The sequence below is a fragment of the Lissotriton helveticus genome, chromosome 2_1 (assembly GCF_964261635.1).
Source record: "Lissotriton helveticus chromosome 2_1, aLisHel1.1, whole genome shotgun sequence".
Classification (NCBI taxonomy): Eukaryota; Metazoa; Chordata; class Amphibia; order Caudata; family Salamandridae; genus Lissotriton; species Lissotriton helveticus.
Window position 1 is genome coordinate 340,072,834 of NC_136059.1, and position 15,478 is coordinate 340,088,311.

Here is a 15,478-nt window from a genome sequence, read left to right on the forward strand (position 1 = left end):
GAGCAGTTTAATAAAATAGCTCCATTCATATTTATACAGAAATTGTGCTTCTGAACCTGACAATCTCTGTGTTGATCTACAGCCCAGATTTGCTAACTCAAACTTCTTTGTCCATATCAAAGAGAAAAGAGAAAATTTATGAATTTGGACAAAATTGCCTTCAACCAAATTGCAAGAGGTAACATATGGAACATTGATTATTGGTGGAGACTTCTTCCATGGCATTTCTACATGGGCATGTATCAAAAGTAAATCTACAAATGTAGCAGAGAAATCAAAAGCATTAAATTGATCAAAAATGTATTTGAAAATCAAGCACTTTTCATAATCTCAGGAAAGTCTAAAATTATATTCCTCAGAGCCACCTATGTTAGGTCTTATGTCTCCGGTTTTTAAAATTCAATGTAGCCCTAAGTTTGAAAATAAATGGTCCTGAAGTAATGGATAGCCTAGTAGTAAATAGTGTATTTACTTTAAAGGTTTTAATTATTAAGGTTTACAAAAACATAAATATAAAAAAAAAAATGAAATACACAAAAATAAAACAAAGCACAAGAAAGCTCATCTCTAAGTTATCACCTTTGCTTCAGACATCCAATGCCTCAAACAATCCTTGCATATCATCCAGATCTCGATTTCCAAAGCCTACCTGAAGCTTAACCTAAGACATGTCAGAGTTCCTAATATTAGTCAAGAACAACAAATAAGCAGTCGTGTCTGCTCTGTACCCAGGATAATGGGGTGGAGGGACACAAACAAAATAAAATAAAACACTTACCGTAAGGCGCAACGTGATTTCCTTCTCCACTGGTCGTCTCTCTTCCAGCAGGATCAGGAAACTGCACTAACGAATCCTGGTGCTGCTCTCACAGTATGAGAGCAGTGCCAGGGCTGGTTAGAGCAGCCTCTCTCAGCGCTCTGCAGATGTATTGCTGGACGGCCCAAGATGGCTGGCCAAAGCGACAAGCACATTTTAAAGCGCACAACTCCCTATCGCTGCCAATCTGCACGGCAGCACTGGCCTGCCCCATTCTGTTACTCAGAAAAGGGGGTGGTGATGAACAGAGTGTCTGAATTAAGCAGACCACTCTTACCCAGTCCAAAGATCAGGGCTTGATCCATCACCGTTATTTAGCTCACTGCCCCATCCCAGCTCAGAACCTGGCTATATGCAAATTAGTCTGTCCCTGGCCCAGTGCATCATGGGAACAGGGCAGACCAAACTACCAAGCCAATTCTTCACCAGAAAGGAGACAAGCTTCCGGGGACCGGTTTCTGCCATTTCAGGCGTCGTCGGCCCGGCTTGCTTGAATCCTGATGGAGCAGTGAGCAAGGGACTCATGTCTGAGTATACCCTTCCACGCTTATGGTGGACAAAATGATTCAGAAAAAGGGGGTGGTGATGAACAGAGTGTCTGAATTAAGCAGACCACTCTTACCCAGTCCAAAGATCAGGGCTTGATCCATCACCGTTATTTAGCTCACTGCCCCATCCCAGCTCAGAACCTGGCTATATGCAAATTAGTCTGTCCCTGGCCCAGTGCATCATGGGAACAGGGCAGACCAAACTACCAAGCCAATTCTTCACCTGAAAGGAGACAAGCTTCCGGGGACCGGTTTCTGCCATTTCAGGCGTCGTCGGCCCGGCTTGCTTGAATCCTGATGGAGCAGTGAGCAAGGGACTCATGTCTGAGTATACCCTTCCACGCTTATGGTGGACAAAATGATTCAGAAAAGGGGGTGGTGATGAACAGAGTGTCTGAATTAAGCAGACCACTCTTACCCAGTCCAAAGATCATGGCTTGATCCATCACCGTTATTTAGCTTAGAATTTGGCTATATGCAAATTAGTCTGTCCCTGGCCCAGTGCATCATGGGAACAGGGCAGACCAAACTACCAAGCCAATTCTTTACCAGAAAGGAGACAAGCTTCCGGGGACCGGTTTCTGCCATTTCAGGCGTCGTCGGCCCGGCTTGCTTGAATCCTGATGGAGCAGTGAGCAGGGGACTCATGTCTGAGTATACCCTTCCACGCTTATGGTAGACAAAATGATTCAGAAAAGGGGGTGGTGATGAACAGAGTGTCTGAATTAAGCAGACCACTCTTACCCAGTCCAAAGATCAGGGCTTGATCCATCACCGTTATTTAGCTCACTGCCCCATCCCAGCTCAGAACCTGGCTATATGCAAATTAGTCTGTCCCTGGCCCAGTGCATCATGGGAACAGGGCAGACCAAACTACCAAGCCAATTCTTCACCAGAAAGGAGACAAGCTTCCGGGGACCGGTTTCTGCCATTTCAGGCATCGTCGGCCCAGCTTGCTTGAATCCTGATGGAGCAGTGAGCAAGGGACTCATGTCTGAGTATACCCTTCCACGCTTATGGTGGACAAAATGATTCAGAAAAGGGGGTGGTGATGAACAGAGTGTCTGAATTAAGCAGACCACTCTTACCCAGTCCAAAGATCAGGGCTTGATCCATCACCGTTATTTAGCTCACTGCCCCATCCCAGCTCAGAACCTGGCTATATGCAAATTAGTCTGTCCCTGGCCCAGTGCATCATGGGAACAGGGCAGACCAAACTACCAAGCCAATTCTTCACCAGAAAGGAGACAAGCTTCCGGGGACCGGTTTCTGCCATTTCAGGCATCGTCGGCCCGGCTTGCTTGAATCCTGATGGAGCAATGAGCAAGGGACTCATGTCTGAGTATACCCTTCCATGCTTATGGTGGACAAAATGATTCAGAAAAGGGGGTGGTGATGAACAGAGTGTCTGAATTAAGCAGACCACTCTTACCCAGTCCAAAGATCAGGGCTTGATCCATCACCGTTATTTAGCTCACTGCCCCATCCCAGCTCAGAACCTGGCTATATGCAAATTAGTCTGTCCCTGGCCCAGTGTATCATGGGAACAGGGCAGACCAAACTACCAAGCCAATTCTTCACCAGAAAGGAGACAAGCTTTCGGGGACCGGTTTCTGCCATTTCAGGCGTCGTCGGCCCGGCTTGCTTGAATCCTGATGGAGCAGTGAGCAAGGGACTCATGTCTGAGTATACCCTTCCACGCTTATGGTGGACAAAATGATTCAGAAAAGGGGGTGGTGATGAACAGAGTGTCTGAATTAAGCAGACCACTCTTACCCAGTCCAAAGATCAGGGCTTGATCCATCACCGTTATTTAGCTCACTGCCCCATCCCAGCTCAGAACCTGGCTATATGCAAATTAGTCTGTCCCTGGCCCAGTGCATCATGGGAACAGGGCAGACCAAACTACCAAGCCAATTCTTCACCAGAAAGGAGACAAGCTTCCGGGGACCGGTTTCTGCCATTTCAGGCGTCGTCGGCCCGGCTTGCTTGAATCCTGATGGAGCAGTGAGCAAGGGACTCATGTCTGAGTATACCCTTCCACGCTTATGGTGGACAAAATGATTCAGAAAAGGGGGTGGTGATGAACAGAGTGTCTGAATTAAGCAGACCACTCTTACCCAGTCCAAAGATCAGGGCTTGATCCATCACCGTTATTTAGCTCACTGCCCCATCCCAGCTCAGAACCTGGCTATATGCAAATTAGTCTGTCCCTGGCCCAGTGCATCATGGGAACAGGGCAGACCAAACTACCAAGCCAATTCTTCACCAGAAAGGAGACAAGCTTTAAAAACGGTGTTGGATCTAGCCCTGATCTCTTGACTGGCTGAGAGTATTCTGCTTAATTCAGAGACTCTGTCCATCACCACCCCTTGTTGTAAATATTTTTGTCCACCCTAAGTGTGGAAGGGTATACTCAGATGTGAGTCCCTTGCTCATTGCACCATCAGGATTCGAGCAAGCCGGGCCGAAGACGGCTGAAATGCCAGAAACCGGTCCCCGGAAGCTTGTTTCCTTCCCAGTGTAAGAATTGGCTTTTGTAGTCTGGTCTGCCCTGTTCCCATGATGCACTGGGCCAGGGACAGACTAATTTGCATACAGCCAGGTTCTGAAACTGGGATGGTGCAATGAGCTAAAAAACGGTGTTGGATCTAGCCCTGATCTCTTGACTGGGTGAGAGTATTCTGCTTAATTCAGAGACTCTGTCCATCACCACCCCTTGTTGTAAATATTTTTGTCCACCCTAAGTGTGGAAGGGTATACTCAGATGTGAGTCCCTTGCTCATTGCACCATCAGGATTCGAGCAAGCCGGGCCGAAGACGGCTGAAATGCCAGAAACCGGTCCCCGGAAGCTTGTTTCCTTCCCAGTGTAAGAATTGGCTTTTGTAGTCTGGTCTGCCCTGTTCCCATGATGCACTGGGCCAGGGACAGACTAATTTGCATACAGCCAGGTTCTGAAACTGGGATGGTGCAATGAGCTAAAAAACGGTGTTGGATCTAGCCCTGATCTCTTGACTGGGTGAGAGTATTCTGCTTAATTCAGAGACTCTGTCCATCACCACCCCTTGTTGTAAATACCGTTCTGTTACTCAGCACGGCATCACTGGCCCACCTCCGTCCTGTCACTCAGTTCAGGATGGGGTGATTGTTGAAAAACAAAATGGTATTAACCTCTCTCATGCCCATGACGAGCTCAGCTCGTCATGAGCCACAGTGCTACGGTGTTCCTGGGACGAGACACAGCCCCGGTTTCCAACCGTACGATTGCTACTTCAATAGTTTTTAAACGAGTCAAAGCGTGATTCGGCCAGCCGGTATGAGTTGTCCATGCTGGTCAGGGTGTCCAGAAAGGATGTTCAAAAAATTGGTGCAGTGACCGAGTGTTTAATACCCTGATGAATCTGCCGAAACCAATGGGGCAGTGAAACATGTCGGTATCAGGTACTGGTAGGCGATACTAGGCTACCAACCTCTGTTTTAATTCCTCAGCTCACACTGATACGAAGAATAAAGTGATTGAGTGGGTGTGGCTGTTGATTTTATGTCACTCTGTCCTTTATGAGTTAATGTTGTTATACTCTTTATGTTGCACCTTCACACGCATTTCAGTTTATGTGTTGTATCTATTCTGTTTTCTTTTTGGATTGGAAGGCAACCGATGATGAGAAAGGGGCATTGAGTTGGTAACATCTGCCAACATCCCCGAGGGTGTTCGCCCGTGAGGTGCCTTCCTTTCCACCACACATTTTTTCCTCTTAAGGTGTGTACACATGTGGTGAAGTGTGGATAGATGTACTGTCAGTTTAGAAGGCAGACATTTGTTGGACATCACACTGGACACTTTGTGAATTGAGACCGTAGTATTTAATTAACTGTTCGGAACAATAAATTGGGTGGGGACAATCAGACATTAGAGGAGTGATACCTCACTGCGATAGATAGCAGGAGTCTACCTCGGTATGTAAACAAAGAATACAACCTGAGTGATGTGTACTCATGTCTCTGAAATGTAATAATCGCCCCAGGTATAGGGATCTTGTTGTTGATTGACTGTCTAGAGTGGAGGGCGATCCCTTTTATACCTTTCCAAATCCCTCTTGGCTCCTTTTGTTAGTTTCAGTGAGGAAGCCACCCCTGGGGAAACCTTTTTTAGGTAGCCATACACTTTACAAATTATATAAATAAAATCCCACTTTCTAAATGTTGCAATTTTCTGCCAAAAATCAAATGATCCTTTCCGTCAATGTCCAGTGTCACATGTTTGTGAATGGCTTTCCTGTGCTGTGTTTTGTATTGGATACAGAAGGGGCCTAGGTGTGGTGGAAGTGGGTATTTCCTGATAGGATGGCTGTGGAGGCACTCTGCTCTGCCCTAATTACACTTCAAATATCTCTGCCTGCAGCATACACAGAGGAACCTGTCACCCGGCCTGCCCTTGCTTTTGTCACTGTATACCGTCTGAAGCCAAACCCAGGGAACGGGGAAGAACTGAACAGAACAAGTTTGGAAGTAGGCCAAGGGATCCCCTACACAAAGACTGGTACTGGGTATATCAGAACCTCTCAACGGAGCGCTCCTGGACCTGCGTTAAATTCAGAAGGACTAGCCTGCTGTCTGAAGAACGTAAACTGGACCTGCTTGCTTTGGGTCCAGGAAACCATAGGGGATCCCAAGGGTCAGTTGGCTGACCTCCTGTTTGCGCTACTCGCACACAAGTTTTCTGAAGCCTTTCCTGTTTTCCAGCTCGCCAGAGCCACCGGACCTGACCTGGTCCTCTCCGCTAGCCGTTGTGAGAGTGACTCATGACTCTTTAAGTGCTGTACTCCAGATCTTGGACCATTGGCTGAACTGAGAGTGCACTTCTCCGTGCCTAACTGAAGGTTCCATCAGCTCCAATGCAAAGCGATGTGGGATCCAGCAAAGCTGTGCAGCTCCAAACTGAAGGTTTCACCGGAACTGACACCAAGCAACCCAAAGCTCACAATGTCTCGCTGTGCAGATACTGTCTGAAAACAGCAACGGATCCAATGCAGAGCAATGCTAGGTCCCACAGAACCATTCAGCTCCTACCTGAAGGCTTCATCAGATCTGACGCTGCGTGACACAAAGCCCTGTTATGCTTCATTGCGCAGCTGAAAGCATTACCGGATCCGATGCCTCATGGAAACAAGTTATACAGAACTGGCATCAAGGACTCCCAATGAGCTGAACTTGTTCCTGTACCCCGCCCACGCTCCATCGCAATATGTCTGAACTTGTGGCTTTGTCCCAGCCCGACGTGATCAGGTACCTGCAGTTGGTACTTTGCACCTACTGGCAATATTTTTACCTAAAACATTAAAAACTCGTAACTACAGTCCTATTGATTTGATTTGTATCACTTGTGTGTCTTTGTATTTATTAAAATTAACTCTATTCATCTTTATTAGTTTGGGATATGTCTTGTTTTGTGTTTTCACTTTATTAGTGTTTAAGTGCTGCATATTTACTTTACACATTGCCTCTAACTTAAACTTGTCTGATTTTGCCCCAGGCTGCCCGAGAGTTAAGCACAGGTTTATTTAGCGGCTTTTGCGGTTCACCCAAAGATTGTGTTTATTGTTTGAGTGGGGCCGCCACCCCTCTGAATTAATCACCAAACTTCTTACAGTCAAACACATGAATAATAATCTCATTTGTTGTAGAAATCACTAATCTGTCAATAAACTATGAATCAATAGGTTCAGGGCTCTCCAGTATATTATGGGTGATTAAGTTCTTTTACAATGAAATCAAATTCGGTACTTGAATGAAAGATTCAGTAGTGGTGATAACATGTTTAAATACATCTGAAATCGAAATAACCAATCTTAGGCATGTATCATTTTTATTGCATTGTTTTTATTCAAGCAGCACAAAGGTCACTTTGAAGTGATGCAGAGAGTATGTTTTAATATATTTTAATATGTCAGAATACAAACAAGTGGAAAAAAGAATAAAATTCAATTTTAAATTACGAGGAAAAAAACAATATATAGATACAAACCTAGCCGTACTGTAAACAAAGCAAGTGTGATCTTTCGTTCATAAACACAGGGATAATTAATTCTTACATCATCAAGCACCTATTTGAATAATGCAGCAATAATGGTCAATTATACACTGAAAAAAGTAGTTGGATAAGGCATCCACAGATTAGAATAAATACTGACCGATAAACACGTGAAATCCATCAAAGCACCCAAAGACAAATTTCACTTAGGATTAAATGTAACTTACAAAAGTATTATGACACAAGAATATTATGTCAAAAAAATTGTCAACCAAATTATTAAGTTTACATACCAAGAGCCTGGTTCAAAAAGGCACACTTACTCTTTCGAGTAAGATTACTACTTTTGGCATTCGAAAACTGTAGATTTCCGATAAAGTTTAATCTACATGTCCCCTCCCCCTCCCCCGTTAAGGGATGGGGCGGAGACTGCATAGTCATAAGTTACGGTCATGAAGTTATGACATCTAACTTACAACTGTATTTTATGACTAGCAGAGCGCTAGTGTCGGACTCTCCGCTTCTGGGGTGGAGAACTCTGCATGACAGTGAATACAAAACTCTGCATATGGGGCAAAATCTCCACACAAGGAGATCTCTCTATGGAGGAGAATTCAAGACCTGGACAACACTACTAGCGTCCAATAAACACCCTCTTTTTAAAATGCAGGTCGTTCCAAACACTGCTGCTTGCCTGGTTAGCAAACTTCAGCCAGTCACGCCATTAGCTCCTTTGCTTAGAGCCCTTCATTGGCGTCCACTCAGGAAAATATCTCTGACAGAAGGAGGGTGAGAAAACACTGGCTCACATCCCAGCACCCAGATTGCCCCAATGCATCATGGTAAATGCAATGCATGATGACACTTCAGTAGTAGTCTTTAATTTTTCACCCTTGTTGGTGCAGCTTGACATGTATTTCTGAATTCCTTCCTTCATCAGTAAAGAGCAACGCAACAAGGCATTTCGGGGGTGCTGGAAATGCTGCCCAGTCTTCTCAGGTCCCTGTACCATTCCCTGAGTGCAGGTGCATCAACACAAGCTCGTCAGCTCAGTAGCTCACGGAAGCCTTTTTAAACAGAAGGAGGGAGGAAGCACACTGCCTCGCATCTCAGCACTCAAATTGCCCCAATGGAGCATGGTAAATGCAGTGCATAATAACACTTACTTCGGTAGTATCTTTATTCTTCACCCTTGTTGGTACAGCTTGTGCCCTGTAAAAGGAAAAGATCTTTGTTCAAACTGCTCTGCCTGACTTACAAGTCTCTGATGGGCAAATGTCCAGTATACCTACAGGAGGAACTTGACTACTACTATCCTGCCAGAAACCTAAGATCCAAAAACAAACTGCTACTGTGTCTACGCTGCATACGGACGTAAAGATACAGCAGCCAATCCTCTTCTTACCTCGCCCCCTATGACTGGAACAGGCTTTCCTTATACGTCTGCTCATGCACTAACTTCACAAGTTTTAAAAAACATCTCAAAACTTGGCTGTTCTGACTTGTTGCTTTCTACTGACTCTGCTACAGCAAGCGCTGAGATACCCCTTTAGAAGAGAGTTGTCACGCTATACTAAATACATTTTAACATAATATACCATTACCTAAACATGGCACCTAATTTGGAAAGGAGACACACCTGAAATCTATCAGGCAGACCTGACATACATTTACTTACAACCACATCGATAGTGGCCAAAATACACAATCTGTTTCTTTAATCATTAGCATATAACCCCTGCTGGGAGTTACTCTTAAACTGTTAGCAACAGTCACTGCACAAAGGATGCTGTTTGTGCTGAGGAGAAAGATATATTTTAGTGAGGAGGAGACAGCCCATGTATTGATGTTTGTGGTGATAAAGTAGGAGAAACTATGTGGGATGCCTCCCTTCTTCCTTACTAGAACACAGAAGGCAGCCTTGTGGCAGGAGGTGACTGATGTAGACAATTAATTGGGGAAGAAAATCAGGACCATGGGGGACATTGAGACAAAATGGCAGGATGAGAAGAGGTGGGTGAAGGATGCATTCTTCAGTAATGAGCTTGCGACACCCCTTTTTTTTGGAATTGAAACTGGAGCCCATCTGCATCTCAGCCCCCTTAAAAAAGACGTCCTCTCCACTCTGCATTCTCACCTGCTACTTGGGCTGCCTGTTACAGCCAAGACTAATGTGTTGCCAGGTAAGACTTTACACAACGCACCCCACATGTTACCTACATTATGTCATTGTATGTTGCGTATGTAAGGCAGCACGTCTATAGGTAGCCTTAAATGGCTTGTACTACATTTCTCCTTCTTTATGAAAAAAATACAAGTCCCAGAATTCAATGTATAACGCTGGTGATCTCCTAACTATCTGATCTACATAGAAATGTGAAAATGAAAATATTTCTATCATGCCGGTAGAGCTGATTTAAAAGTATCTTTCACATGCAAGACTTTTTGCACATTAAATCAAAAGGGAAATGGGCTGATTGTGCTTCAATACCTCTGTGTCGTCACAAACTAGTTGTGGAGTGCTACACTGCCTGAAAGATAGCCTCCGGACACGGCTCCATGGACACGTTATGGTTCTTATGGGATTCTGGTCTACTCTGTGAGAACACCCCATCTACTCGAGACCTTAGCTTTTCTCCACTCAGAAATAACAGTTCTCGCCGCCTCTTAACCTACACATGACAGACTTTTTCATCGCCAATTATTCCTTTGCCCTGAAGAAGCCCAGTTTTGGGTGAAACGCGTTGGCTGGTTTCGTCATCTGCATATTGTGCATAGCAGAAAATAAAAGATGAAAAACAACATTTGAAGATGTTGTGTCCTTAAATGCTTATACCTGTTTCTGTTCTCCATATGTTGCCTCTCATCCAAAGTAGTTTGTGATAATTGTTTGTGGTCTACTAGCAGCAGGCCATTTGAGGTGGGCAATATACTGTACCAATATTTGTGACCAGTCCAGGTAGTGCAGTCATCTAGGACCCAGCTGCTCGTTGCTACTAAAACCTCTGTGTCGACGCCTGTTTTTTTTAGCATAGATAGAAGCTTTTTTAAAGACATCAAAACTGCTCCCATATTTAAAGAGGTGTTTAATATATAATTAAGTGGCTACATTATAGCTGAAGCTATAGCCTGCATAACTCTAGACAGAAATTGGTCGCAAGGGGAGCCAGACTTTGTTTTAATCATTATATGCTCTAGGATCTTTTCATTTGGTGAGTAAGGCTAGCTGACTCAATTTCATGATATATCGTCTCCTCAGGTTCCATTTACTTGATCTTTGGGTTGTCAGCTAAGGACTCTCTAAATATTCTGATCTTTTTGATGAAAACCCCAATCAGATCATTGCAGCGTGCTTGAGAGACCACCATGGACTGACTAACGTTATGTATAGTTAAGAGATCACTCTAAATCTTAAAGGTTTCTCTCTGGGGGTTGCAGCTTCACAAATCCTTTTGGAAGAGTATGCAGTTTTAACTTAAATGATCAACTGTTTATAGTTTAGCAAGGCCCTATTATAGTTAGCTTTTCAGTTTCCATTATAGCTGCTATGCCAATTGCTCCCCAAGTGCTTCAGGTCCAATTTGGTATCTTTTTGATCTTTTGAGAACCAAGGGGCGGAATGCCTTTTTTTGACTTGCTGCCTAATAACCTGTGAAGCTAGTTCTTTCCATGTCCAGTCAATCCAGCTATTAAAAGCTTGAGCCTCTTTCTCGTGTTGTTGTTAAAGATAGGTCTCTCCTGAGGCCTCCACCATCCTTCATTATCGATTTTGTCCTGCTTCCTACAAACCATAAATTCAGGTGCCTGGCTATAATTTGAACATGGAATTGGTAGGTTCATATGAATAAGGAAATGATTGGACCAGGCACATGGTTCTATACTGCAGTTCTTCAATAAACAATCAAAAGGCCAGACAAGGTCTAGGATGTGACATTTTTGATGTGTGGTTTATTTATATATTGCGTCAGTTTACAGGAGGTCATGAGTTACATACATTGTTGACTTTTAAGGGTAGTTTCAAGTTCATCCACCTGACAGTTAAAATTAACAACAGTAATTAATCATTTAAAATTAATAGTAATGAGCTCACCAAATCATAAAATAATATTGGAAAATTGTTAATTTAATACGGGATACGATAGACAAGTACAATATTGAGGGTCAAATCTCCAAACATTAATGTAAATAGCAGGAGATGTGATTCTTCAATTGACTAAATTTGCAACTTCTTTGCCATTAGCGATTCGTTCATAGTTGTTGCAACAGCTCCTCCCATTTTGGCGGAGAAGCAGATAAAGTTTAGTAGGAAATAACCTTCCAGTATAGTTTCTAAAAATGAAGAAGTGTCTATTAACCATATTTCCGTCAGCAGCATTACAGCAGGTTGAACTGAAACCAAGAGATCAAAGACTTCTAGGCTATGTTTCACTAATTACCTGCTGTTAAAATTACACAGCCTCAGAGTATTTTCGGTGTTCACCCTGGAATACGGCTTTTTTGCTAAAATACCATTCTCAGTACCTTGGTGTTTTAGTATGACAAATGTAGAAAGCCTTTTTAGAATGTCCAGAGATGGGCTTACCTGATTCCGGCTGTATAGTTATGTAAACGAGTAAGTGCATAGACCGACCATATGGCTGTCCCCTAGTCCGAGCCGGGCGAGGATGGGAGTATGCTTACAACCTATCTCTGAGACATCTAGAACACTAACGGTTGCTAGATGAGACTTCAATCCCTGTGCTTCTTCCCCCGACTCTGAGTGCACAGTTGAAAATACGATTCACTTTAAAAACAAAAGTGCAAAGTGCTAAGAAGAGAAAATAGTCAATCTAACTCGTTGACCATGTCACAGATAAACAAATTCACAAACAACTCTCAAAATTGCCTTTTCCCACTGTTCATACATCAGTTTCTCCCTGTGGCAGGCATCTGTGCAGCAAGCGTACTTATGACTCCTCCCTGGCACATCTAGAGCGCTAATCGCTACTAGATGAGGCTTCACACCCTGTTCACCTTTGCTTCTACTCAATTGAGACCACATTTAAAAATACGATTTGCTTTAAAACCAAAAGTGCAAATAGCTAGTAATAGGAAATGGACAGTCTAATCCATTGTCCATGTCACAGTTCAAAGATTCACAATCAACTCTCAGAATTGGATTTTTCCACTTTTCAAACATCAGTTCCTTCCTGTGTCTCTGTAGCTAAGAGCAGCAGATAAGCCAGCTGATCCTTGAAGCGACTCAGGTCTTACTGGGAATGAGGAGATTGTCCTCTCTCCTTCAAGGTGCAGAGCAGACCTCAAGGAGCAGGGTAGTCCTCTGAAGAACAAGGCAGGCCTCAAGCAGCAGGGCAGTCCTCTGGTAGCACCGGCGGCTTCCTTTGAGAAACAAGGCAGGCCTCAAGCAGAAGAGCCGTCCTCTGAGTACAAGGCAGTCTTGCTAAATTCTTCCACAAGACCAGTAGCGTACTGAAGAGTGGGTCTGATGGTCCTATTTATATTCTTGGTGCTAGCATTGAAGTGGACGAAACTTCTAGAGTTGCCCCCCGCAGATAGTTCTAGAATTTCCTTCCTCCCTTCCCAGACTCCATGGGTCGGTGTAACAAATGACTAGTGTGAAGTTGTTTGTGAGTGTGCTGAGGGAGCTGCTTTGAAATGCAAGTCGGGCACGGTGCAGCTCTCCCGCACACATATTCTGGCAGGATGGCCCATCCTTCCAACATCTATTCTCACTTGGTCTCACTGTCTGGAAGAAATACACAAATGCCAACTGCCATGCTAATCACAGTAAGTGACCCAGGATACAGGCTGCAGGCACCAAATAGTTAGGACAAGAAAATACCAACTTTCTAAATGTGGCACTTTCAAAATTGTGACTAAAAATCTGACTTTAGCATTAAAGAGGATTTAAAATCACAATTCTTTTGAGTGTAAGCATTTACCAGCTCTAAATCTAAATTTAACACTTACATAATGTCATTAGGCAACCCAATGTTTTCCTATGGGAGAGGCAGGCCTTTGTACCTACTCTAAGGGTAACATATATGTATTAAAGAGGAAGGTTTAGGCCAGGCAAAAGGTTTATTTTGCTAAGTTAAATTGGTGGTTTGAAACTGCACACAGGCTACAATGGCAGGCCTGAGACATGCTTAAAGGGCAACTTATGAGGGTGGCACACTAACTGCTGGAGGCCCATTAGTAGCATTTAAACTACACACCCTAGGTATATGTAATACCACTTTACTAGGGATTCTGAAGAAAATTAATCATGCTCATTGGGTGTAAGCCAATTTTATAATGTTTACATGACAGAGCACAGGCACCTTAGTACTGGTCAGCAGTGGTCAAGGGCATAAAGTCCTAAAAGCAAACATGAGGTGAGAAAATAAAAGGTTTGGGGGTAGACCACCCTGAGGGCTGTCATTTCTAACAACTACTGTAGGAAAGTCGGATCTGCTTCCTATGGTTACCCTCACTTTTTGCTTGATGTTACACTGTTTTTGACTAGTCTGACTGGGATTGTGCTAATCAGGATCCCAGTCTATCTGCTTTCTCCTTAAATGTTATGCATGTACCTAGGTACCCCCCAGATTGGATCCTGGGGTACCCTTGTCAGTCCCTAGTATATGGTACACACGTAGCCATAGAACTTAGGACTCATGCAGCTATGCTGGGCATCTTTACAGGTGTGTGTGCTGTGACCAGGTCACTGTTTGCCGCCATAGATATCGCTTCCAATGAGAAAATCCCCCTATCAATAATCACTATCGACGCCGCAAAAGCGTTCGATAGAGTTAATTGGGTATACCTAAGTAGAGTTTTGGAAAGGTTCAACTTAGGGGGAAACTTACTAAACATGGTCTCAAAAATATATACTTCTCCTAGAGCCCAAATCCTAATTAATGGCAGTCTGACCTCAAATATACAGATAAAGAGAGGAACTAGGCAGGGGTGCCCCCTCTCGCCTCTCCTTTTTAACTTTTATATAGAACCAATGGCGGAATATCTTAGATCAGACCCCCTAATCTCTCCATTCTCTTTTCAAGATTGGTCCAAAAAGATCGCGCTCTACGCAGACGATCTGATGATTTTCACAGACAATCTTAGGGGGACACTAACTACAGCCGAAGAGGCATTAATCAGGTTCGAGAGTATTTCTGGCTATTAAGTCAATCAAGATAAGACAGAAACAATGAGTTGGAACGACAACTCCTCTAGCCCCTATAACAAAGATAAAATCAGATACCTTGGTATAGACCTAGTTAAAGATCTAGATAAAGTCACCCTTATAAACCTCCAAAGAATAGACAAGGATGTTAAAAGGTTATTGAAAGTTTGGGGGGGTCTCCCTTTGTCGTTTCAAGGCAAATCCAGGGGGGAATCGCAAGTCCTGATCTCTATGAGTACTGTAGAGCTTTCCAATTTAAGTCAAATAGAAAGCTCCTAAATACTTTTAAATGCTACCCGTTGCACTTCCAAACTATGACTAATAAAACCAGCCACTTTTTATACAAATTTGGACATCCTAAATACTTTAAAAAAATCAAACTCAAGACGTTGAAGTCTGCGGCCAAACTGTGGTTTGGCATAAGATGTACCCTAAACATTCCCTATTACAGCGACCTAGCCCCCAACTGGGACTCTCCTGCACCCCAGAGTGTCTCAAAGATAAATTAGCTCTCCCGATAAAAGCAGCAGGATTAACCAAGTGGGGTCATCTGATGTCTGAAAACAATCTCTTGGAGTGGAATTTCTTATCCGCCAAGACTATGGGCTCACTCTCTAAATTCAAGTTTTATCAGCTCTCTGGTTGGTCTAAATCACTAAAAGAAATTAGAGCTGGAAACCCTTCCCTGGAAAGTGAAATGCAGAAAACAGACACCATCCATAAAGAAATTGCGCTATGGTATTGGGTTTTGATTCTGGCAGGAGAGGAAGATTTCAGGATACCGGAGAGAGTATGGGGAAAAGATCTGCCGACGCTGGAGTTAAACAACCAATGGCAAGTATCTATGAGCAAATGCTGGACAATTGTGACTTCAGCTGCCTTAAAGAGAAACCATCTTTTCACCTCTCATAGA